At 39.4% G+C, this 27,747-nt stretch overlaps 1 protein-coding gene across 5 annotated transcripts in view; it reads left to right on the top strand.

Moving 5' to 3' along the window:
* The window catches only part of sox5 (SRY-box transcription factor 5), a 183,423-nt gene that overhangs the window by 64,089 nt on the left and 91,587 nt on the right, over window positions 1–27,747 (top strand). For 3 of the 5 annotated variants that reach the window (XM_079624200.1, XM_079624201.1, XM_079624204.1), the window contains one exon: window positions 6,912–6,971. The gene's annotated coding sequence lies outside the window, so the exon portion shown is untranslated. Of the gene's footprint in view, window positions 1–2,111; window positions 2,158–6,911; window positions 6,972–27,747 lie in introns of those variants that run through there. The other 2 variants (XM_079624203.1, XM_079624202.1) reach the window with 2 other exon arrangements.

Genomic DNA, 27,747 nt, shown 5'->3' with positions numbered 1-27,747 from the left:
CCAAATCTCTCTATCAATTAATGTGCATATATGCTGTTACATTACATGACTACATACTAATATGGCAGTGACTACAAAGAAAATAGTTTATAGTATACATAAACCAGTAATTGTAACAAGTAAGCATGTTAAAGATTCTAGAGTATCTTTTCACGTGTGCAGGCGAAAGTCGTTACATTTTTGATTTCTGAAAAGTTCCCTTTATAGGGACGTCCCGCGTGATGTCACGCCATTTGGAGCAGCCATCTTGACGGAATAGAAATGCTAAACCACCGGTGATACTAGAGCTCGTCGCGAAATATTCCTATCATGCCCGAGCGATGCTGTGCAGTTGAATGTGATCAGATAAGTGATCATACAAAAGGAATATCTTTATACCGAATCCCAAAAGAAATAAAACGGAGAAACAAGTGGTTGGTGGCAATAAACAGGTGATTTTATTTTGTGTTTTTCCTTGTAAACTCAGTTTAAAAATTATTACAGGTAACGTTACTATAATTTGGTGATTAAAATACATTGACCAACCTTGAGGTGATGATTGAAAAATCCTTCCCCGCTGGTGTCCAAATCAAATAGTTGCTGACCCAGCCGGACTCGTGATACCGATAGCCTGCTATGCTTTTAATGAAGCTCCGGTGTAGCGTTAGCGTGATGGGAAGTGAATAAGGTAGCTGTAAATGTCACCGAACTCCATGTCAGGAAGTTTTTCAACACATTTAATGCCTGTAAAAAAGAACTTGTGGTGCTTCATATGGATCTTTGATTCCTAATGCCTTTATCTTCCTCTTGTATCTTTTTCTGATGCTAATAAGTGCGATGATATGACGTGAAGAGTTAGCTGACGGCCGCTGCGCTAATAATAGATAGTGGTGGGGGGAAAAATAGATTCTGTTCAATATTGAGATATTTTGCGCACGCAATTGTATCAATACTGTAGTGCAAAGTATTGCAAATACTTAGGCTAATTATAAAATAATTATACTAATAACTATATTATAAGTATTATAATAATATATATTACACACCCCTAATAATAGATCCATTGCCACTGAGTAGCTGACGGATGTATTCCGTCAAAATGGCTGACACGCGGCTAGGGGTCACGTGACTGGGAGATCCCTATAGGGGCTCTGTAAAAAAAGGAGATATTTTGACACATTTCTTTGAATATTTTGAGAAATAATATTTGAATAAAATGTTTTTGTCCATACAATAAAAGTCATCAAATCTGTTTCACACCATTTTGTGGTGATAAGACAGAAGCTTCAAACAGAAGATGGTTTGTCCCAGTGTTAGGTCATCTTTATACATTTCAGCATTTTTATTTATTTATCATATGTAAAACCGTCGGTATGTTGGATGGTATTGTCTAGGTACATTTTCACTCCCATTCTGAGAAAATGACTTCCAAAAGGGAAATATTTATTCATAGGCACCGCACAAAACCGCACTGATGGACAAACACCATTGCGTGAACCCCGCAGGGTAGATTGGTTGTGTAACATTTATTCAAATAGACCTCTTTGTACAGGAATGAGAGGAGATGAGGCTCATTTTACAGGAAGTCCGTCCAGGAAAACTAGCGAATGTCATATATCTCCTGGACAGCCCTGACTTCTGAACGCAGGTGTGACCCTTACCGTACGCATACAGAGTGTGTTTGTGCCTTTTTCCAGAGTGTCCGGGACAGAAGGATGAGCCTGAAAAATAACTCAAAGTCACAAAACACGATCAATTATTAAAAAGTGATAGCATCTCAGTAAAAGCACATCTGTGTAGAGGGCAGGAGTAACATGCAAACGGTAGCCATTAGCACTTGGTGATGTGTGTGAGTGTTTGTAACCGTGTGCACTGCATATGAACCCAGTAGCCTGTGCGGCTAATGAGCTGGCCCGTACGTAATGTGATTAAAACAGTGAGATTTGGTGTCATTCTGCTGGTGTGTTCAGGCGTGCTGAGATGAGCTTTATTAATTTAATAAAGCAAGATCATTGGTTGGCTGGACGTGCTTTCTGACACCCCCTTCTCCTCACCTCACAGCTGTTCTGCTGCCCCCATTACAGCTCTCCCCCTCTGTCCTGACTAACACCGCCCTATTCAACCTGAACCCTTGCCGATGTTCACACGCTCACCTGTTGCCAGTCAACACAAACTCCTGTGAGTTCACTCTCTCAGTTTCTTTTTTTCTCTCTGTGCGTGACCGTGGTGTTTTTGACTTTGAGTGCAACTTTTCCTGCTCAGTGTGTACATTTATACATCCATGGATATTTTTCTTGCTTTATTGAAATGAGTTTAGTGTTCTATGTAGACAACATTCATAATGTATAGATTCCTTCTTACTCAATAAGAACTGCAGAAAGTGTTTTGCAATACAACATTAACATAATAAGTATTGTGTATATATATGCAGTATATATCATGATTAGTTATTTTAACAAAAATATAAATTGTAATTTCTGATTTAAAAGTTTCAAAAAACTAAAACTTCCCCCTGTACTGCAATTCATCTTTTCCACTGTCAATCACAGATTAACTTTGAAAATCTGCATTATGCCTGTTTGTCGGTCAGTCAGTAAGCATGTGATTCAACAGGGAATGCATGCCCAGTCATATGTCCAGCTGTGTGTGTGTGTGTGTGCGTGTGCGCGTGCTCTAGTGTCTTTGAGTCTATCATCCTCTCTGTATAGTTCTGTGTTCTCTAATTTTGTGCGCCAGATGACTTTTATTAGTTTTGTGTGACAAAGTCTTCAGAGAGAACGCAGATGGCTGAAATTAGTAGTACAAAAAGCCATTAGAGTAGGTAACAGCTGTAAATAAGTTAATCTCTTTGTGTTGCTCACTCCAGAGTCTAACCTCACAGTCACACCGAGTCAGAAGAGAGATCTCTCATTTTCCTCCTCCATGTCTCTTTGATTCCCTCCCCATTCATTTCCTGCATGTGACCTGCATAGCAGGAAGCAACTTAATTGTATGAAAACACTGATCTTGTGTATACTAGTTTCACGCAGATGAACTTTTTTTTCATCAGAGTTTCAAATATTGCCTGCAATAACACTGAACCAACATTCAAATTTATTATGGGGCATAAGATAAGACACACACACACACACACACACACACACACACACACACACACACACACACACACACACACACAAACACACACACACACACACACACACAACGTTTTAAGATCTTAGTTATATAAGTTTATGACATGATAGTGTAGAGCAGTGGTTCTCAACCAAGGGGCTGGGACCCACTAGGGGGCCAAAGGGAAACGTTCAAAGGGGCCTCAAGACTGCTTAACTATTTAGGCAAAATAAGCATGAGTTAAAAAAAGTTAAAAATAAAGCAAAATAAGCATGAGTTAAAAAAAGTTAAAAATAAAGATATTTCTCATTTTTATTTGCTCCCTCAAAAACTGTTTTTGAAGAATCGGGATTCTTGCAGTCTTGGAAAACTTGGATGTACTGTAAAGTGAGAAAAAAGTTGTTTTGTTTTTTTTTTACCAGGAAAAATAATTTAAAATAATAAAAACCCTTGGCATTTTCAAAAATGAATATACATTTTACATTTAGCTCTATATTTTTTTAATTCCTTATTTTCTAATAAACTGGAAAAGGGCTGTAAATTATTTTGAGGTCAAACTTTTTGAAGACCGTGAAGTCAAAGAGTTTGAGAACTGGTCTAGTGGTCCAGTTTTAGTTTAGCCTGAAAAGTGACCTTTTGAGAAAACTGATTAATTGTCAAAATAGAACAACATCTTCATTTTATGGCCAATATTTGTGATCCGATTTTCAAACTCTAAAGCCATTTGCACAGCCCGTCTAACAACCACAGTACAGCAACCTTTGACCTCCAGCGATTAAAATAGCTGTGTGAACAAGGAAACCCCCTTATTTAGCAAAACTGTTTAGTGCCGCTTAGTACAACCCTCTCCTGTCATGTTTCCTGATCTCTTTATCTGCGTGGAAGAGCCATCATGCTCCGTTTCACACAACCATTCTGGACCTTATGTAAGACAACTCTCTCTGTCTTCAACTCAATTCCTTCATCTTTCCGTCCATCCATTTCAACAAATAAACAGACCACAGGCCCACTTTGCTTTGCAGCCTGACATAGTACCCATTTTCTATGCCTGCATTATATAAGCGTTCTGTCACACAGGCCAGAGAACAAAGGACCCGACTTATCTCTCCTCAGAGGGGAATTCCACCCCAACAACAATGAGATCTTATTATTCTTCTGTCTCTAATGGAGTCCATCGATACACATGGCTTCTGAGCTTGACCAGGTTTCTAGTCAGACTTTGAGATAATTTTGCTAATCCTTTGTACTGGATGTTCACTAATCTGAATTTTGTATTGTATCATACATAAATCGTCATACATGAAATTTGGGATGTACGTTGATGATGATAAAGCTTAGCAGTTAACACACATGCTACAGAAATGTAACAGTAGTGACAGAAAATGATGAGCACTAACGCGCTAGGCTACATGTTGAAGCACATGTGCTAAATGCTAGTCCATGACTTCGACAAGGCAGCTTCCTTTTGAAAATTGAACTTATACATTTTTACTGCCGTTTATGTATTTAAAAAAAAATTCATTCAGAGAAGCATTTTAATACTGAAGTAACTGTATGCTAACTTAAAAAGCAGATACCGGTACTATAAAAGTCATATAGAAATAGTTTCACCAAAAATCTTCTTGAAAATGTAAAGTTATCAATATTATTAAGAGACATTTGAGGCTCATATACTGTTGATGCTTGACCAAAACTTTTATATCAAGTATACAATTAAAAAATACACACTTTTTTTTTTATGTACCATGATAAATATACCATGATACGTTAATTTCAGTGCACTGTCAGAAAGGAAAAGTGCAAACAGTTTTCCTTTAGGCTTACCTTATTTTTGTATGTGTACCTTATTATGTCACCCTTGTAATACAGAAAGATGCTCTAATGAATGGTTTAACAATATTTAGTCTTAAATGATGTTACTTACCACTAGTAGAGTAGGATAATGTGGGAAAAATGAGTCTCCTAGAGACAGAGTAGTTTGTGTAAGGAAGGTTTGCATTGCTTTGCCATGTATTGTTGTGGAGGTGTTAGCCGCCAGCTCTCACGCCCCGCGTCTGAATAGACCAAGACAGATGAGTTAAAGAGTGCATTCAGCCCAGGAACTCATTTCGTCCTTTCAGTGGACACTCTCAGATTAACAGTACAGGCTTCCATCATGAGACGAGGCCGAGAGAAAAGCCACATCACTGAAGACTAGCACACAAAAGGGGATTTCAATCAGCGTGGCACTCAGGCTGGCTTTATGGGCTGACAGGAGTAAATAAGACCGTGCTTTAAGCAGGGGCCCTGCACTGACACTCACACGTTTGTAGGATAGATATACACATACACACAGATAAGCAAACATGCACACACTCCTACCTAGCTCCAAGCACAGCCATTATAGTTTTATATTAAGTGTTTGTGTCTAATGTACCACGTATTTACACTACCAGCCAAAAGTTTGGACACACTTCTCTGAATTAATTTCTTATCTTAAAAATCTTCTGTGATGATAATGCTTATAATAGCATCTAATTAGTCATATTATACAGTACATGTAGGCCTACTAAAGTGATTTAATATTTTTCATTAATTTCTGTGTGTGTGTATATATATATATATATATATATATATATATACATATATTCATTTATTTATTATATATTCATTTATAATATATATATATATATATATATATATTATATTAATAATATATTCACATGATATAATAATAAACAGTCATCGTATACATATATATATGAACATTTATAATGACTTTATTTATTATATTACTTTAATACAGTGGTGGGCCGTGCATTTCACACCTAGGCCTTATTATCTTGAATCCTGTTGTCATATTGTTTTATTGTGGGCCCGAATTCATCTATATGTGTTGTACAGACATCTCCACAATCCTCTGAGTGTAAACCCTCCCCCCTCGGGTATAGCACCAGGGTGGTCCGACGCATCTTAGCGATCGGAGAACCACTGGCCCCAATTCGCAAGAATCTTGGTTACGTGATCAACCTAAAAGAGTTCCATGTACGTTCATTTGAGGTTTAGCCGTTCAATCATGTTCCATTTCCACCTCACTGAGGACTTCACGCTGCACGCTAAACTTGGGATGATGACATCCAAGTTTTCTCTGCGGATTATATACGGGAGCGTGCAAGATTAGAAACTTACAATGAGGCTCAGCTCATGTAATGAAAGATCCCAATGTTCTCTTAGACTATACAACCATGTCTCTCCAGCACGTCCCCGCAATGTTCCAGTGAAGACATATACAACTGCGTCTCCTAAATCTCATCTGGTTTGATCTGTTAGCAAGGGGACAGTGGTCTAAATCTTCCAAAACTACTCACAAATGACATGGTTTACCAATTCAGTTCTAAGAAGGATGATATAAGACTTAGCGCCGGGTTTGTTGAGGAGAATCCGAGCTTGCCAAGAGTTCTGATAAAGCTGAGAGAATCCTCTCTATTCTGCATGCTTACACTCATAAACTCTAGACGTGACATTTTAAGTACTGTACAATTTACAGATGCAATGATAAGTTCTGTGAAGTGGATTAAGAGTGTTTCAAGTTGTTTATGGACAGAAAAGTCTACACAATGTCCATCATTGAGGTCCAGAAGTTCTCCCGTTGGGGGGAGAACTTAAAACAAAGCAAAATTATAGTTTCAAGGCAACACTCAGCTTGGCAGAACAAAGTTTAATACTTTTGTTCCACCATCAAACAAACCTCTTCAAGCAGAGAAATGCTTCAGTGTTGAGAGGGCTGGAGAGCCTGAGTGAAGTTTCTAACGTGTTCTTTTTGTGTTCGTTTTGTTCAGGTAGAAGCAGATACAAGGACACCACTTTTTCACCACAAGAAGCCTCAACGCAACTGACTGGTATGTAATATGTGCATCGGCAAAAGGCTCTTATAAACGTTCACGGTGCTTTCATTTTTTGGTCATTGTTACAGACATTATGTATCCTCATAGCCTGTTACTCTTTGACAACTAAAGCAAAGCAGCAATGTCTGGTGTCGTCTTGTGATTGTCTGCTGATGTGAGGGTGTACAGTGTTCCAAATAGATTTGGACACAGTAAATGGCCATAACCACCATTATTAAGGGTGGTTAATAATCTATGTAGGTTTTTACCAATGACTGATTCTTAAAAATGTATATATTCACCTTGTCACCCTGTGCCACTTGTGCATGGCGGACACAAAAAAAATTTAAATGAAAATAAATAAATGTACATTTTTGCAGTTTTGCAGATTTTAAAATCTTACTGTTCCTTAAATATACTATTTAATCAGTATTAAATTGTATTTAATGCAATTATCAGTTAGATTTTATAAATTAAGTTAAATGTTTTATGGCTATATACAGTTTGAGTTTTTATAACTTCTTATTTGCTTATATACTGCAATCCAAACATGCAAAAGGAAAAAAAAGGAAAAAAATCACACATGACTTGATGTATAGCAATTTTTAAAAATATACTGTACAAGTAGCCATTTATAAGCTGTATTTGCGTTCAGGAAGCAGAAAAAAAAAATCTGTATTTCTCGACTACACGTTAAAGAAGTAAGTGTGGCGTGTGTCCAAATGCTTTTATGGTGGCACACATAATTCAGTAATGAACTCTGAAAGCTCTGATCATGTAATAGACATTGCCTCCTGGCTCTTTGGACAACATATGTTCCTCAGCCCCAGCGTTCACACACTTCAACTCACCTATGAGCGCCATCAGGGGGCTGGTTTTGTTTGTGTGTGTGTGAATGGATTCTGGAGAAGGGGCTGTGTGTCTGTTCATCTGTGTTTGGAGCTGTTGGTGGGCGTCTTTGTCATGTATGTGTGCCATACATGTCTGTGTGTGTGGGACCGTATCACAGACGGGCTTGAGTGTGTCAGAGTGGCCGCTGTCTCGCAGCTTGTAGTCATATTTCATGAAGCCTATGAGACTCAGTTGGCGGTATGTGTGAGTTCTGTCTATTTCCGTCTTTCTGACTGTGGCACTGCCCACTGTGTGCGAGTCTGCGTATGACTTCCTACTGTCTATGCGGCGTGCCAGTGGGAGACCGCCATCCTGTGCCCCCTCGCAGCGAGATCCACCATTCCTGTGCCTTCATCTCCAACCAACCATCCTCTCCCTCTTTCTGTGCGTCTCTTTTACTGTCTCCACCTCCTCACTGTATCTCTTTATTTCTCTCTGTGGGCATCCCTGTAAAGTACATGGAGTTTGAGCAGGCAACAAACACGTTTATTAGTGTTAGATTTCTCCTTTATCTGCACTATAAATAGCTGTCTGATTGATGTAGCGTTTCATTTGTAGATGCCTGATATAGACGATGACATGATGCGCTCTGATCCAGAAATCATGGCTCTGTCCCCAGTCCCTAATGACTCCGGAGCCTCTACCCACTTACAAAACATTGTTCAGTTGACAACTACAAACTTTTATCAAGCTGCTTGACTTTTGTTTTCTGGCATAGACCATATACCTGCCAAAATGATTCTAATGATTTTATTTTGATGACATATAGGCCCAGACGGAGCGGGGGTTTTTCTGTGGTAATTTTGGTAAGTCTGTTGAATGGATTTAAACTTAGTAAAACTCTTTTAGATACACTACAGTTGTTAGCTATAAGCATACTTAAATTTGCCTAAAATATTCAATAATATGAAAAAGAGGGGAGATTTCGTAGAGCATTTTGAACAAAGCATGTTCCAATTTTGACAATTTTTCATATGCCTCTACCTCACCCTAATCCATCCATCCATCCATCCATCCATCCATCCATCCATCCATCCATCCATCCATCCATCCATCCATCCATCCATCCATCCATCCATCCATCCATCCATCCATCCATCCATCCATCCATCCATCCATCCATCCATCCATCTATCCATCTCAAAAAAATTTGAAATGTTTATATATATTTATATATTTTATTTAGATGTATAAGAGATCCAGATAGCCAGTTTTGTCTGTCTGTTTCTCGCTCTCCTCCAGTTTTCCCACCTCTCTTTCCTCCTGAGGGCAGCAGCAGCGGCGGTGTCGGCACTCCTAATTGGCCGTGCGCTCGACGTCGCCTGTTGTGATCATATAAATTTATTGGTGCTTAGAAGGCACAAGCTATTAAAACATTACAATAGACATTAGCGCAGGCCCAAGCAGCCTGCTTGGCCTAACGAACATATGCTTCCCTACCAATGCCTAAACTCTTATTTATGGATTTAATTTAATGTGCGGGAAGAATTCTAAATTAAATTTGGTGTGTGCCTCTGGAGAGTGTCGGTGTATAATAACATGGTAATTTTTACACATCTTTATGAGAAATGAGAAAATTAATTCTTTCTGACAAGCTGTAATTACTGGGCTTGGACCAGTCGCAGCTGAACAGTTTGAGCTCAGCTAGTCTGCCAATGAACTAAAGGAGAGGAGAACAGATAAGGAGGACACACACAATTATGGACGCACACCCACACGCACACACAGACACAAAGACACGCAATTACATACACCCACAAACACACACCTACGGATCAACATACACGCACGCTGAAAGCTAACACACAACTACACCCATCCGAACTAACAGACTCCTACACACCTACAGTAACTGCACACAAAACGTATAGAAGATGCCATAAAGCAGTAGTTGTCCACTGGTTTTGCTTCAGGACCCAGATTTCCCATCGGGTGTCAAGTGGAAACCCAGAACTTTACAAAAATGTTAAACATTTTCTTCAAATCAAACAGTGAAACCTTTTAATATTCCAGTTTTCTCTATTCAGGAATGTCACACAACCTATTTGTGTTGGACTCTTCTTAATTTGGCTGGTTTCTTGACAGTGGAATTTGCATAAATAATGTGTAGAGTTCGATTGGACACACAGCTTTTGTCGCCAGCAACACAAATACATGGTAAATACATTCACTTATATTTTATTGTATTCATTTTATTCAGCATTCTCCCCACCCCATTATCTGTGACCCTAACAGTCCTACGGCTTATTTTTGGGTCACAACCCACCAGTTGAGAACCACTGCAAAATCAATATTTCAATCAGCCAATATTTATGTATATATGCATGTGTTTTGTTTGGTTGGTTGGTAAAGGTCAATATTGGATATTCAATTGTGCTTGCTCATATTTGACTATTTTTTTTAAATGTAGAGGGCCTTTGCTTCCATGTAATTCTCACTTAACTATGAAAATGTATTTGTAGCATTTAAAATGATTTATTGTTTTATTTTTATTTTTATTTAGACAAAATAATGTAGAATTTTTTCAGTTATTGGCCTTAACATGAATAATCCTCCGCTTGTAGTCAGAATTTTAATATTGGTGCATCCCTACTGTAAACATTTGCCTGCTTCAAATATTTTATTCTATCTTAAGCACTCTTGTAACACGTCTAAATGTAAGATAGCCACACTAATTGGTTCCCTTCAGAGAAGTACGTGATTGGTGGAAGAGGAAATGGACGTTTCGGACACAGTTATGGGTGAGGTCTCAGCCTGTAGGGAGTTCTGTTGCCCTGTCTGATGAACATGAATTGCTAGCAGGTCTGCCCCATTCAAGGTCATCTGCCATTTAGTATTCACAGCAAAGCTTGACCACACCACTAGGTCTCATAGCTAAATAATGATCACACATACTTTACCCTATTGCATTTTGAAAAGAGAGAAAAACTGTAATAGCTGTTGTTTCTGTTGCTATCGGTATGACATTATAGGTCACTTTAGTTTCAGCACTGTAGTTGTGTGGCATGGATAGGTGTATGCGCGTGGCACATGCTGACTGTGCATCCAGGGGCTATTTCAGTTTATTTATTCATTCTGTTCCATTTTGTCATGCGCTGTTAAATGTTTAATCCTCTCATCCCTGCGGTTGGGGACCGCCAGGGGAATGCCGTCCTAGTGGTCACTGCAGTGAATAATACATTATGGTGTGTGTGTGTGTTTGTAGTGATGAAATGCAGGTGTCAGTTCATAAGATGTCCGTTTTGATGACTGTGTCTCTCTCGCTCTCTCAATCTCTCTCTGTCACACACACACACACACTTTAAAACACTACTGTAGGTTGGAGTCTATTAACCCTTCTGAAGGGTGGCCTGTCAGAGTGTGTTAGCTGATGGCTCCATTGTCTTTCACTCTCCGTGACTTACTCACTCTGAGATAACAAGTTGAGCTCTCATAAGCACTCAGAGCTGCTCTGACTGCCCTCTGCCTGTAGATGGAGAGGATAAAACATTTATTCACCTGGAGTAAGGAGTTGGGCAACATACCACCACTCTGTTTTTGATCGACAATGACAAAGAATACTGTCATGCTGATCGGACAACAATGTAGAGCATCCGTTTGTGTTACAGACATGAATGACATCTCATATAGTGAAGCTTGTTGAGGAAAGTTATGCATTACTTTTCTAATTCCACCACGCACTACTAGACTGAAACTCAGTTTGTGTTTTTCATGTTAGTGACCACTTTACACTAATCTCAGTCCAGCTGCATACTGTCCTAGATTTTTATACAGGTTTTTTCTTAATTTCAAATCAGATTTTAAAGGGGACCTAGCCTCTTTTAAAAAGATCTCAGGTGTCCCCAGGTTGTATCTAAGTTTCAGATCAAATTACCCCCACTGATCATTTATTATACCATGCTGTAAATGCCCCTTTTTAGGTTGAAGCAAAAACATGCGGTTTTCATGTGTGTATCCTTAAATGCAAATGAGCTGCTGCTTCCTATCCAGAAGAGGGCGGAGCCTTTACAGCTTGTGCCTCAGATACTCTCCCAACAACAAACAAAACAAAACAGTTTGTTTATTTATTAAAATCTGCATCGCGGTGACTACACAGGTCACGTGACTACAGTTCTTTGGCGTCATGAAAGTTTATTATTTGCATGTTTTAGAGCTTTAGATCAGTTTAAACTACTAATATGCGGTTTTCTTAGTAAACACAGTCGAAGTACATCCACAGAAAGCCTGTTGTCACATTGTGCATTCTCTTTCGGGTCTTATAGTGCTTAAACTGTGAAATGCACACAAAGTTCAGTTGGTTATGTCTGTGAACGTAAACAGTTAGGGGGAAAAAAATCACATGTCTATATTAGATCTGTATTAATACAGCGGCAGCCTAATATACAGTACCTGCTGTTGTGTATGCTGTTAGTGTGAATTGAACGACAAAAGAAAAACTGAAAATCACTCACTGCTCTCGACTGAATAACTAGTAGCTTTTAATAAGAATTTATTTCTTAAATGCTACTACCGGTATTAAATGCTCTAGCGAGGAGATAAACATGGCAGACTGTGTACAGGTCAATCAGGGGAGGAGCTAAACTAATAGGCCAGATTCTGTGGCCAGCCATGGGTGGGGCCTGTCCCACTGTGACATCACAAGGGATGCATTCCTGAATGGCTCATTTTGAGACACCATTTCTGATTTATGGGGAAAATAACAAATGGAGTGGATGTATTTTTTACCATAATAGGGTGGTTGTGTACACACTGCGGACAGTTATGTTCAAAAACAGCGTAAAAGTGAATTTTGCATAATAGGTCCCCTTTAAACCGGTTACAAATTAGATTGCAGTCTTTTTGTTGCACTCAAAGGGCAACAAGCTTCAGTTTTGTAGTTTTACATTTTACATTTTTAGTCAGACTTGCATTGGGTTGGCCTTTTTAATTCAAAGACGACCAATTTAAATGATGCATCATACATTGACATCTAGAGGATTGTTTGCCGCAACAGTTTTGGAAGGGTCTTTTCTGTCAGGGTCAATGCCCCTGTGTATAAAGAACTTAAATGGCCTCCTCAAAGCCTAGACCTGACACAACGCTACCAGACACATTTTTACAATTGCTGGTTTATTTCACTGACGCCCTCTTGTTTCCAAGAATCTGAGCATGCACACAAAACTACTAATCAAACCACTCCCTATATGCAAATCAGCCCCTTGTTAACCCCAATCAGAGAGGTCGCTGGATGCTGCTTTCAACATCCCTCAACGCAGCATCTCCGCCACTGCTGTAGCCTCATGGGTAATTACAAAGCTACCCGGCTAGTCTGTCTGACAGCGTTGTGTCGCTATGCTCATGACCCCGGCATGACCTTTGAGAGTGTAGGTAATCACCTGTGTGTCCTGAGCTTAGATCTCTATTAGCGCAGAAGCACAGTTCAGCTCCACAGAGGAGGGCGAACACACCCCACATTCATCTCCTCACAGAGGGGTCAGCTCACCTATGAGAGGGAGATTTGCCTGTGTGGTTAGCACATGGCCCAGTGGATTGTGGGATTGCATTTCAGCTTGATGTAGCATGATAGGAGCTGTCATGCTGACTGTGAGGTCTTTGAATGTTTGTTTTTTTTAAGGAGAAGGATAGGTCAGAGTACTTAGTTTTGTGGGTTTTTGTCCATTTCTGGAAGCTTTGAGGTCATCTATATACTAGCGTACTCTTAATAGTTAGTTTTAGCAGATCAAAGCTAGTAGCTATTAAAAAAAGATTAAATGTATTATTGTTTATTAATTTATTATTATTATTATATTTATTACAGTATTAAATTAAAATATCCATTTGCATTTACATAAATTGTTATATTAATATAATTGCTATATATATATACATAATGTGCTTTATAAATAAAATTTATTTGATATACAATTATATAACATATTTAGAATTTGTATGCCATTTTAATGATGATGATAATAATATTTTTTGTTGTTGTAAAATTAGAAAAGCTGTTATTTTATTTTACAATTTTCTATATTAATATATTAAAATTGTATATATAATGTTGTGAAGGCAATTAAGTGTTTCTCCAATATTTTTAGTATGAATTGCTGGCCACCTGCACTTCCTGTAAATCTCTCACATTATTATCTGTTTTTCCGTTCTCTATTGTGTCACCACATCTTTCTACACTAAATTATCTTCTCTTCTCTTTGTTATAGCCAAGAAAGCGAGTGATTGCTATTGCTAGTGTGGGAAAATAACCAACAAACGATCTTTCCTACGATTATAGACGTGATCTAATTAGAAGTATAATAAGATCACATGATGTGGCCGTCCAGATGCATACATTCATGCGAAGCTCAGACACTTTGACAAGGGGCACGTCAGCTGTCCACATTAGTATGCAGAAATGCTGTCCCAGCCCTAATGTATTCATGGACATAATCCCTCTATTGGTCTGACCGCATGCATATGCATGTTTTGTTTGGACCTTGTGTCCAAGAGGGCAGCTAATATGCTTCAAATGAAGAGCAGCACTCCATCAGAGCAGATTAACATCAGGTGCAGAATAAAGTCATGTGGTTTCTCTGTGTGGGACTAAACCAGGATAAGTTGAAGTTTGTGTTTGATATTTATCTGTAACCAAGCGCTTTAGTGTCTTTTCTGTAAGCAGGTGTCAAAAAGAACTGTGGGTTCCCCACTGACCCAGAGCCTGCTCCCGGATTTCAATCCCAGAACTCTAGCCACCATGTCAGAAGAAGTGACACAGGTTCTGTTCAGGAGTTTTGCTCCTATTGTTGCCATGTAAGATAGAAATACAAAAGTCTTTACGGGGAGAAACACTTTTGATAGAGTTGTGGGATGTCTGTGAATATAAGCTGAAGGACAACCATTGTCTCTGGGCGACCTCAATTTGGTACTGTATAGTTCTTTTTGCCACATTGTCTGCAGCCACAAAGCCACCATTCTCCTCTTCTTGCTCTCAAGAAAGAGGGATTAGTCAAATAACGCAACTGCGTGTCCAGATTTCTAACTATCAGACCACATTACAGAGCGAAGAATGAGCCCTGGGGAATGGGGTGGAAGATGTTTCGAAGAACTTCTCTTTTAATTTCCCTTTTCCACATCTCTGAGATGGAATAAGTTGGGTCGGATGGATAGAGAATGATGGAAGAGCGTTAGGAATGCGGGGTATTTTGGGAGAGGAGGGGTGGGGGGGGGGGGGGGGGTCCAAACGCAGCTGCATTTCCTGTTTATTCTCGGACAAGTATGAGGCGCTCTATGAAGAACAGGAGATACATTCTTCTCTTTTTTTTTTTTCTTTCTTTCTCTCTCTACCTCTACTTAGCCACTTCATCCTCCCATCTGGGCTCCAATACGCATCATTCCCCCATTTTTTTTTTGCCTTGCTTTCTCTCTCCTTCTTTCTGGGATCTGACTGAGGTCTTTGTATGTGACGGGCCAGTTTTCAGTGTAGACGCCCCTTTCATCGCAAATTCTGTGGGTGCAACCCACCTCAGCTGACAAGAGGGGGCTGTCAAATCCCACCAAAAAGTTTCATTTCCATCCTTTGATTGTCTTAAAGTTTTTGTCCTTTTGTAAACGATTCATTGCTGAATGTTATTCCAGTTATACTTAATTTCAATGGTCCACTTTAGACATTCTTACTGCAAGTAACTTTGCAACTACGTGTCAACTAACTCTCATTAGAGTAATAGTAGACTGTTAGGTGTTAGTAGAATAAGTTGACACGTAGTTGCAGTTGCTTATAGTCAGTATAATGTCTGTTGGGGAACCATCAAAATAGTGTTAGCAGATATTAAGCAAACAATCTACTAATGCTCTAATGACTAGTAGCCTAGTTGACATGTAGTTGTAAAGTTACTTATAGTTAGTAAAATATCTAAAGTGGACCATCGAAACAGTGTTACCGTTATTGTAAAGAGAAACCATTTTTAAAGTCTTCACAAACCTTCAAAATGTAATAACTTGTTTCACCTCTAAACGACCTTTCCTTTTTGCCTCGCGTCACCTAGCCCTCTTAATTTTCAACCCCTCCTCAACCACTTTTCATAATCCAATATAGATTGAATCATGTCTTGTCTTACTTTTCCATCTTGATTCTGGAAATCCGTCGCATCTTGATACAAATCTATAGAACTTACTGTTGTTCAATAAACCACCTGGCCAGGTGTTACTGAGCAGTGATGTTTCATTTCGCCTTCATCAGTGCTTTAGAAAATGTCTGAATCTTGCATCTTACCATTATCTCAGTCCTGGGTTTAAGACATCAGAGATGGCCTTTCTGCTCCTTTCTCAGTTTCTTTCATCGAGTTGAATCTTCAGTTTTCTACCAGGTGCTGTGAGCATGTCAGAGGCTTGAATGTGCCCTTATGTGACCTTCATTGTCCTGAGACAAGAGACACAGAGCGGGGACTTGAGCTGACCTGCCTTTTTCTATTGTAAGACGTCTGAAATATCCAGAGAACCAAAGCAACAAACGCTGAGTGTCACTCAATGTTGCTCAAACTTTTCCATTAGCAACTTTGTGAAAGTCACACTATTCAAACACAGGCTTTAGAAATGATGCCCAATGTGCTGAATGACCTTCTGGAGTCACTCATAGAAATCTGTAAACAGACCCATTGTGAAGAAGGTATGAACTTTGAGCCATGGAGTTATATACTACTCAAAAATATATTATTAACTCCCTTAAGAGTCCCTTGATATTGAATAGATTGAAATGAGTTTGCACCTTCTCTTTTAAATGAAATATTTTCCGAGTTCATTTTCTTTCAATCACAGTATTAATTCCCTGTTTTGATACATCATGTTTCAATAATCACAATGTTACAAATGTCACAAAGATGTATATTTTTTTCCCATATTAACTGCATAATTTAGTATAAAACCAACCAAACAGTATGTCTGAATAGTAAAAGAGCACTTCTCCTTGATAACTTCACCTCTCTGTCATTCTGTCCTCGCTGAGTTTTAGATATAATGAAGACGGAAGATGAAACAACAAGACAATTATTTTTGCACGCAGATTAAAGCACCATCCATCATGCTTAATTGCCTTTTTAAGATCGGCCCGCATACAAACTCGTGCTGTTTATTCTTCAAGGTTAAATTTGCTTTTGTTACCCGTTATGTCGGAGAGGAATAAACGGCAACCAGGTTGAATCGAGGAGCACGTCGGATGCGGTGTGAGGGGCCGCTAACCGGTCATTTCAGAGTCCTCTGGAGGACTGGGATGCGCTACTCCGTTCCTAATGTATTCATTACCGAGAGGTGACTCGCGCCGTGAATCGTGTTGGCAGCTCACAGGTGTTCGTCTCTTTCATTTCTTCTGCTCCCGTTCTTGTTTTCCGCCTCGCTCATATTGCACGCGCACACGCAGGAACAGGCACACATGCCCGCAGACGTGTACAGCTGGTTCGTTGTTGTCGCAGGTCTGAAAAACAAAGCTTCAGCAGATGGTTGTTTTAGTGCCAGAGCAAAGAGGATCTACAGTTCCATCACCATGGTCACACACACACACATACACGTTTACACTCGCAGTCACTTTGTCTCTGTCTTGCCTGCGCTTTTCTCTATCTCTGTAATGTTTATTAAGAACATGATTCCCTCTTCAAATGACACTTGCTGTAGTGGTTGTCCTGCATTCTGCTTTAATGAGAGCTGTGGCACTTTTCACACACGCACCTACACTTTGCCTAGCTATTTAAATGAGGACACACCTAGACGTCTGTTGTTGTTGTTGTTGTTGTTGTTTTTGTATGACAGTTCTTGCCCATGAATTTTATTGGTCGAGCAGCTTTCCAAGAGAGCTTTTTCCTCTGGGATTTTCAAAGGGTTCTATCAGGCATGTTATACAGTATAGGACCCTATAAGGGTTCCTATCATGAGATCATTGTATGGATTTAGTTAGAATTATTTTTGTTTAAATTCATTGTTTTAAATTGTATTAATTAAACAGCTCGTAAACATACTTTATCTACGTGATTATTCAATACATTTATCCTTATATAGAACCTTGTTTTGTCTTGAATTCTTGAATGTGTGTGTGTACATACACACACTGTAAGTGTACACACATACACACACACACATTTAAAGTCATTTTGTGTGTGTGTGTGCGTGTGTGTGTGTGTGTGTGCGTGTGCGTGCGTGCGTGCGTGCGTGCGTGCGTGCGTGCGTGTGTGCGTGTGTGCGTGTGTGTGTGTGCGTGTGCTAGACGCTCAGTAGCTGTTCTGTGACTCCCGACTCTTTTATCCTGAAATTGTAAACCTGAAAAGAGCAGATTTTTTTTTTTTTTCACATACTAGTGTAACTGTGTGGTTTGTGTGTGGAGAAATGGAAATGTCATTGATTGAGTCTGTCTGTCCTTAACAGGCCCTAAAGTGCAAAGTTCACAACACAGTTGTCTCTCTCATATTGTTTTTTTTTCCTGTCATAGACTTTCCATTGACTTGTATTGAGCTAATGATATTTTCTATCCCCTAATCCTGCTCCTAACCCTAAACCGAACCCTCACACAAATCGTTTTAGGTTTTCACTAAGACATTCCATTAATTCATTGCATTAATTTTCATTTAATTTATTAGTTTAATTAAGCTGATTTCAGGTTTTACTCTCCCTATCAGCACAATGCCAGCAAAACCTGACCCACTCACTGAAGCAAAGGCATTATGAGAGATTTATTGTGGTTTGCGAAGAATCTGAATCATAATGCATTTCTTTCGCATTTTAGCCTAAGTAGCTTATTTTAGCTTGTGATTATGTTTGAATTCTATTACCTAATTGCAAGTGCTGTAAATACACTCAAAGGATATCCACATGCACATGCAGACGTGTGTGCGCGTTGCACATGCTATGGGACCAGTTTATCATCACCTGTAAACTATTCCTAACCGTAACAACTTTTTTTAAAAGCTGGTGAAAATGCATTTTTAAATCTGATAAGTCCTATTAAAAAGGTTGAAAAGTAAATTTGCTCGACAAACTGTGTCAATAATCTGTTGTGATGCTCCCATATTTCCATGTCACCGTGGCAGCTCGTCGCCATGGCAGCAGAGGAAGTGGATGCTCCGCTGCGGTCATTTGGCTTGAAAATTTGATCTCCACACCAAGATGACAGTGAAGATGTCACAAATCAAATTACGCTCATTGTCAAGCCGGGCCTGTGAACAGGACTGTTCTGTTCTTGAATGCTTGTTACATCTTTCATTCGTATCTTGATAGAATAATAATATGAATATCAAAAGGAATATTGAATGAGCAATACATATGACGTTAGGTACTGTAGATGCCTCATTTTACTGCTTTGGTTCTAATGTTCATCAGGGTGGAAACAAACTGTGGATGTTCACTTTACATAGATCTTTTCCTGCTTATGTAGGCAGTATTTTGCCCAAATGAGCTGCAAAGTAAACCAGGCTTCACAGCAATTGTCTAAAGTCTAGCTATGTGAGGCTAGAGGGTCTACTCCGAGGAAACCCCCAATGCTGAAAGTTTGGAATTCCCACAGGAACTCATAAAAGCCGAATTTAGCTCCGTTAACACATCAGAAGGTTGTTAGCATACAGTAGTATTCTTACCCCTATTGATGCCGTATTTAAAGCCCTTAAGATTTGGGCACCTAGAGTGCAAAGTAACTGCCAAAAAACCCTCGATCACTGGCCGTTCACTCCAGTGGTTGCCGCCGCTTGGGGACCAGAGCTGCTGTCTCCGTGGTAACGGTATGGCACTGAGGAGATCGAAGGCTGAAGTTCAGCCGTATTGATCTCACGCTGTTCCCTCTGTGCGCAGTCACTCTGAAAAATGGAGAACGAGAGACGGAAAGTGAAAATGACTGAATGGTGGAGTCGTTTCCCGATCGTTTCCCGTGGCTCTCAGACACTTAGAGACACGCACACAAACATACGTGGGCCAGGAATCTAAGGTGTGTATGGTGACAGGAACTGCACACTGTATGAAGTTTGAGAACTTCTAAAGCTACTTTTGAGAAGAAATAATGTCATTTGTACAGTTAGGTCCATATGTATTTGGACACAGGCACAATTTTTCTTTTTTTCAGGTATTTACCAACACATATTCAAGCTATAGTTATTTAATGGATATGGGCTGAAAGTGCACACTCTCAGGTTTAATTTGAGGGTATTTACATCCAAATTGGAGGAAGGGTTTAGGAATTACAGCTCTTGGGAGAGCCACCCCCCCTTTTTCAAGGGACCAAAAGTAATTGGACAATTGAATCAAAAGTGATTTCATGGACAGGTGTGGGCTATTCCTTCGTTATTTATTCATTAATTAAACAGGTAAAAGGTCTGGAGTTGATTCTAAGTGTAGTATTTGCATTTGGAATATATTGCTGTGAACCTACATCATGCGTTCAAAGGAGCTCTCCATGCAAGTAAAACAGGCCATCATTAGGCTTCAAAAACAAAATAAATCCATCCGAGAGATAGCAGGAATATTAGGAGTGGCCAAATCAACAGTTTGGTACAATCTGAGAAAAAAAGAATCCACTGGTGAGCTCAGCAACATAAAAAGGCCTGGACGTCCACGGAAGACAACAGTGGTAGATGATCGCAGGATCCTCTCCATGGTAAAGAAAAACCCATTCACAACATCCAGCCAAGTGAAGGACACTCTCCAGGAGGTAGGCGTGTCATTGTCAAAGTCTACAATCAAGAGAAGACTTCACGAGAACAAATACAGAGGGTTCACCACAAGGTGCAAACCATTCGTAAGCATCAAGAATAGAAAGGCCAGATTAGACTTTGCCAAAAAGCATCTAAAAAAGCCTGACCAGTTCTGGAAAAGCATTCTTTGGACGGATGAAACTAAAATCAACATGTACCAAAATGACGGGAAGAAAAAAGTATGGAGAAAGCTTGGAACAGCTCATGATCCAAAGAATACAACATCTTCTGTTAAACATGGTGGAGGCAGTGTGATGGCATGGGCATGCATGGCTTCCAGTGGCACTGGATCACTGGTGTTTATTGATGATGTAACAGAAGACAGAAGCAGCCGGATGAATTCTGAAGTGTATAGGAATATACTGTCTGCCCAGATTAAGCCAAATGCAGCAAAGTTGGTTGGACGGCGCTTCACAGTACAGATGGACAATGATCCAAAACACACTGCAAAAGCAACCCAGGAGTTTTTTAAGGAAAAGAAGTGGAATATTCTGCAATGGCCGAGTCAATCACCTGATCTCAACCCGATCGAGCATGCATTTCACTTGCTGAAGGTAAAACTAAAGGCAGAAAGACCTACAAACAAACAACAGCTGAAGACAGCTGCAGTTAAGGCCTGGCAAAGCATCACAAAGCAGGAAACCCAGTCTTTGGTGATGTCCATGAGTTCCAGACTTCAGGCAGTCATTGCCTGCAAAGGATTCTCAACAAAATATTAAAAATGAACATTTTATTTATGATTATATTAATTTGTCCAATTACATTTGAGCCCCTGAAAATAGGGGTACTGTGTATAAAAATGGTTGCAGTTCTTAAAATGTTTACTTGATATTTTTGTTCAACCCCTTTAATTAAAGCTGAAAGTCTGCACTTCAAATTCATATTGATTGTTTCATTTTAATTTTATTCTGGTGGTATACAGAACCAAAAGTATGAAAATTGTGCCTGTGTCCAAATATATATGGACCTAACTGTATATTCCACGTGATTTGAGAATGATTCAGAAAGCATCTTATGCTTCATTCGAAGGTCTGTGCGAACGAGTCACGTGATCACTGTGCGTATTGTTTTAATGTTCACAACATTTCTGTTTATTCTGTTCGATTTTTGGTTGTGTTCTCAGACTCGGAGCCCACCGTAAATCAATGGAATCTTTGTTAAAAGCATCATGTTCTGCAGCGCAGTTTGATGAACAGGTTAAAGTTCTCACCATTTCTCCATCTATCTTCTTCTTTTTCTCACATCACCCCCCCCCCACCCCCTGCCCCTTTCTGTCTCGTTTGCTTTGCTTTATTCTCCATCTTCTATTTGTATCACCATGATGGTTTCAAATCTGGAGCCAATCTCCTGAGAATAAAGCCTCCCACACTTTTATATAAAACTGCTGAAATTGTATTGAGTGTCATCCTGAATGAAATGGATGGAAACCTTGACCAGTTGTCGCCCTCTTCAAGAATCCAGGTGCCTACGAGCGCACAAGACTCGATGCTTTTTGTAAGTTGACAAATTAACGTCTTCATCCGCGCTCATAGCGTTTAGTTATTGGTTTCTTTTGAGCAAGAACCAAAGAGCGGGTCCGTGCACGCGGATGCCATAATCTTCCTCGTGTTGCGAGGAATGTTTTTGTCATCTTTTAAAACTTTTTATTACTTACTACTTTTCACTGGCTGCTTGAATCATGACTAGTTGTCTGTTCAAAGCACTGCAGAGGACTGTTAAAGACTTTTATGGGTTGTTAGTTAGTTTTGAGCCACTGATGGTGGAAATGGAAGTGTCCGCTCTTTGAAGGCCAGAGACGGACAGTGGCGGCAGCCCTCCCACCCCCCTCCTCCGCTGGGCCGTGGAGAGACGCTCTCTCTGGGCCACGGCTAATTGTGGAGAGTTCAGGAAGACCATCATTAGCACTCAACGCCACACATGGCCACCAGATGTGTAGCTGGCCATAGAAACTGCCACGTTTCTCTCTCTCTCGCTCTCGCTCTGTCACTTTCTCTCGTTCTCACATGCCTCCCCCCTCATCTTCCAACTTAATAATCTGCCTTTTGTTTCCATGCAGGCTATTGTTCATTAAGATGGCCTCTGCCGTGTAAGAGAAGTCACTGGGTACTGAATAGCATTCTTTGTAACAAAGAGACGAGAGAGAGAGAGAGGGGTATAGGGCGGGGGTGTGGGGGGGATTTTGTGTGTCCCTCTGGTATTTTTATGGCTTGTTTGTGCAGTCTGAGAATTGGACATTGTAGTTTGTGAGACAGACGCGGTACCTTTCCCTGTCCGTTAACGATACAGTCACACTAGACACTTTAGGTCCTTTAAACCTGAAGTTCATATGAACACATCCATAGTCCTCTATATTAAACGTACTTCAGAATTTGTTGTATGGACATTAAGAGTCATCAAATAATGCGGAGTGCGAGGTGTGTTTTTACTTAGGTGATCATACAAATTTCAAAGGTCTAGAATATCATATTGAATTGTTTCGGGACAGTGTTATTACAGGTTTTTTTTTTTTTAAATATATATTTTTTATTTTTGGGTAGTTTTCCCTTTTGTAATTGTTGGCTTTTATTTTTCTAGTTTCAGTTTTAGTTTGTTTATTTTAGTTTGTTTAGTATTATTTAATATTTAGTTTAATATTTTAGGGCTGCCAAAGTTAACTTTAATTAATTAATTAAATTATTATTTCATTGTATTATTAAATACAAATATTATTTAATTTATTTTATTTAATCTGCATTTTCATGTTTAATGCAGACAGGTTAAGTTTTATAATATACAATGTAGGCTACACTAAATAATTTATTTTATTTCAGTTAGCTTTGGAGTCACAATTTATTTTGGTTATCCTTTTTTTACTTTCAGTTTTTGCCAGTACTTTCAGTTAGCGACTTAGCGTAAATGTTTTTTCTTAATTTTTATTAGTTTCTTTCAAAACACTGGATTGTGCTCTTTTGAATTGAACCAGTAAGCAAACACCCTAGCAACATGCTAAAAAAAACACTTTGCAAATAGCAGCACACTGACATCCATACACAACACCCCATCATGTTGGTGAGTGCACATAAAGTGCACAAACATTTTCTTCATAAAATGTCTAAGTTTAGCTGTACAGTATGTAGTGGTGTAGATTAGAACATGCGGTGTAGTGGATATTGAACTGTGTGTTTCCACATTTTGCTATGTGAATGTGTGTATTAATGCAAGCGTTTATGCATGTGGATGTGTGTCGATGTCGTTTTAAGTGAATGTATGTTTTGTATTGTTTCTATTTGTGTTTGTGTGAGAAATAAAAAATAAGTTGATATATAATAAAGAACACTAGACATTCTTCGGGGGTTCTGCTCCGATGTCAGAGAGGCAGCAGTTGCCATGGCACTGTTTACAAACACTTCTCCCTCCCTTTAGCCTTTCTTCCCCTCAAGCAGAGGGGCTGTTGGGGAGGTGAGTACAATCGATTCACAATCGAACCGGCATTACTCTGTTTGGAAGCTAATGCACTTTCGACTGAACTGGAAGAAAGGGGGGGGGGGGGAGAAGGAAGGGGGGGACGCACACAACAAAAACCAGTCGGAGAGTGTGTTACGCCAAGGAAAAGAAAGGGTTGTATTGAGGCGGAAAACATGTTCTCTGGGAAGAAATCAATTAAAACGAACCTTTAAATTACGCCGCATGGCCGCGCCGTGTCTGTTAGGGGCCGGGGCACTGCTGTGGTCTGAGCGAGCGACGAGCCGCGAGGGCCCACAACCGCTGTGAAAAGTGCTGCAATAATGGCAGACTGGTGTGAGATGTCAAGTTGTGGCTGGTGTCTCAGCACTAAACTTTCTTCTGTGTGGGATTCGCTTGGTTTGCCGCCAAATCCTCATTGCGAATGGAAGGCGTTCCAATTTCGGTTCAATTCAATTGTATGCATAAGGAGCCTTTCACAATTGCCATTGTCACCAAGCAGATTAACAGAATTGCATGGAGGTGTCGTGCTCGCATACAAAACAGTCTCAATTGAATATTTATGTCTCAGAAAATGAGTCCCTCCTGCACGCTAAAGCCATTGCTAAGAAGCCTGTTATGCGATGTAGATGCATAGTTTACTTCAATTTGAAATTCTGTCATCATTTTCTCACCATAATGTCTCGTTTGACTTTCTTCTTTTAGAAGTTGTTTTGATTCATGTTTATGCTTTGCTCCATACAGTGAAAGAATATGGTGGCCAGGGGCTGTCAAACTTAAACAATTACAATAAAAGTAGATAAAGTAAATACTGTATGAGTCTTCTGGGGCCACTCAATAGCTTTATGTGATAAACATACCAGAATTTTAGACGTTAATCGCTTTAACGTCTGACTATGACTTTAACATCTATCACTTTAACATTTAGAGATCAAGATAAGTCCTCTTGTGGAGTTGAGGGTGGGGGTTCTTTATCTGAGGGACTGAGATGGGCCTCCTTGCGGAGCTGCGCTGTAGGCCCTTCCAGTCTGTCACAAAGACAGGCCTGTATACAGTCAGGATGTGTTCTCAGTTATGCGTCCGTACCACAGTGTCTTGTTTGTACAAGGCTGGCCTCAATATTGTGCTGTTCTACAAGGCCGTGTGGCTAGACACAGCTGAGTGCCTCTCGAAGGAGCCACATCAAAGGGCCCTGTATTCAGAAACAGACAGGTTGAGCATGTTACCTGTGCAGAACGGCTGTTTAGAAATGGGAGGGCTGTATTAAATGAAACATATTCAGCACTCTCAGGTAATTACATCAGCATGTAAAAGTCTAATTAGTGATCTCCAGCGGGACACATCTACTGACACTAATTAAATATAGTCAATCCTGCATTCCCCTCAACCTCACCACTTACACACATTCAGATAACTCACACATCACACAGACAGGTGTGTGTGCGCGCGCGTGCATGTGTGTGTGCGTGCGCGTCCAGGGCTTTATTCAGATGGTCGGTCAGACCAGTAGTTTATATTTTATTTGCCCTCACACACAAAAAACCCACACATTTTCAAAATGTTGACAGATCTTCATCAATAGATGGGCTTCCTTCCACATATTTTTATAAATATTTTGAGATACTACATACAATTTAAAGGAAAGCCACATCTCAATAAAATTTCCAAAATGTGCATAAAAATATGTTTGCTTGAAGTGGATTTCTTATTTTTTTTATTTGGTAAGAAAACGTGCATAGAAACTATGGTCCTCTCTATTATTGTCTATTTTTACCAGTGTTATTATTTTTTCCCCTGCATGTTAGTCAACCATATGGTTTTGATTTGGTGGACAAAAGTTACTTAAATATTAATGAGCAGCTTTATTTTTCAGAGAAATTATAATTAAAGATTATACCAAAGTACTTAATCATGTTTTCTTTTGAATAATTTCATTATTTTCTTCTTTCTGATATCAAGACAGGATATTTATGAAAAAAAGAGTCAAAATAAATGTGTAAATCAGAAATAAAAAAGCATGCACTTTATAGAAGAGATATATTCATTGTATAAATTAAATGACATTTTTTAATGTCATTTTGAATGAATATTTTTACATTTAAAAAAGCATCATGTCATTGACCTTTTTACCCAATAAATTCCTAGTTGATGGAATTCATCTAACTTCGCCTCAAGTCATGTGGCTGAATAATTCTACAAATAAACCTAAAAACTAACCAGTGGATCAATACCATTGCATAATATTATGTTGATGTTGAATATAAAAAACACAAGATCAACAAATGTAAGTATGATAACACATAACTTCCCTGAAACTCTCTCACGGCGGCCTAGGCTACACTTATAAATGAATACTTCTGGCCCTGGTGTGTGAAAGCTGGTATTTAGGAAAGAGGGCAGGGAATAGATATAGATCAGATACAGCTGAATGTGTGTATTGTGTCTCCGTCTGTTTTAAGGTTCGACTGTGGGCCTCCTGTGGCATTTTTTTTCCGTCTTTTAGTCAGTGGCCTTTGACCCCGAAGTCCTTCTCTGATGACTGCGTTTGTGTGTGCGTCTGGTTTGGAGTGACTTGTGCACGGTTACAGTACTAATTTACTACCCCACCGTTTGTGTCTCTTCTAATTAAGGCCAAGTCATGGCAGACTAGAGCTGGGCCCCATCTTACGTCTGCTCCTTGTTATACATCGAGCCTCGCACACTCTAGCACACAGTCACACACACAACCGGAGAGATTACCCTCAGGTCCAGTTTAATCGCTTTCTTCCTTCAAGTGCAGGCTCAGGGGCGGAGCATGCTAATTCCGGCAGGGGGTCGCCAAGGTAGCGAGGGGCTGCAAGGGCGGGACAATGGCAGTGTGCAGGGCATTGATTTGAACCATACCTCTGCACATTCCTCCACAAAACACAATGAAGTGCATTATCCTGCTCGACTAACCCCCCTTCATCTCTACCCCTTTCCTCTTCTCTGTCCAACAAAGAGCCTTTCACCCGGTAATGTCTAAAGCTTCTCGTCCCACTTACTAACTGTTCTCACCTTGAACACACACATATGTATGCATGTCTACTGTATGCCAACATTGCCACTTTATATACATTGGAACCCCAACTATAAGCTGTTGTGTTGTCATAAAAATGTTCTGGGTAAACTTCACCCAAAAATATCAATAAGGAGCATTGTTGCTTCTTATTGATATGGAAAGATATTTCCGAGATATTTCCATTATTTATATTTTTGGGGAAAAGCAGTTGTTCTCAATTAAAAACTGTTAAAAAATATTTTTTGTTAATTGAAATAAAGCTTAAATAAAATATAAATATTCAATAGAAAAAGTTAAACTAACTGAAATAAAATAAGTTTGTTGAAGTACTAAAAAGACTAAAACTCAAATAAAAATAAAGCTAAATAGAATAAAAACAAAACAGCACAAAGCAAAATTATTACAACTTTTATTTAAACTTGATAAAAGAAAATTATTCATCCTCATGTCATTCCGACCTGTGTGAGTTTTTTCTTCAGTGGAACATAAAAAGAGATGCTTTGAAATATTTTCCATGCTGCTCTTTTTCAATAAAAGTAAAGCATATTGCGACCAAGGGCAATAAGGCTCAAAAAAGTACAAAGCAACACCATAAAAGCACCATAAAGAAAGTCCATATGATTGGTGTGGTATAATTCAAGTCTTCTGAAGCTAAATTTGCCCCGTTACAACGGATTACATGCAAGAGCGAAAGGTGCTTGATGTCATTGTCAAATGATGTCACGTCATG

Source organism: Phoxinus phoxinus, assembly GCF_949152265.1.
Source record: "Phoxinus phoxinus genome assembly, chromosome: 9".
Lineage (NCBI taxonomy): Eukaryota > Metazoa > Chordata > Actinopteri > Cypriniformes > Leuciscidae > Phoxinus > Phoxinus phoxinus.
The sequence above is the reverse complement of the archived record's forward strand: the minus strand, read 5'-3'. Positions and strand labels throughout refer to the sequence as shown.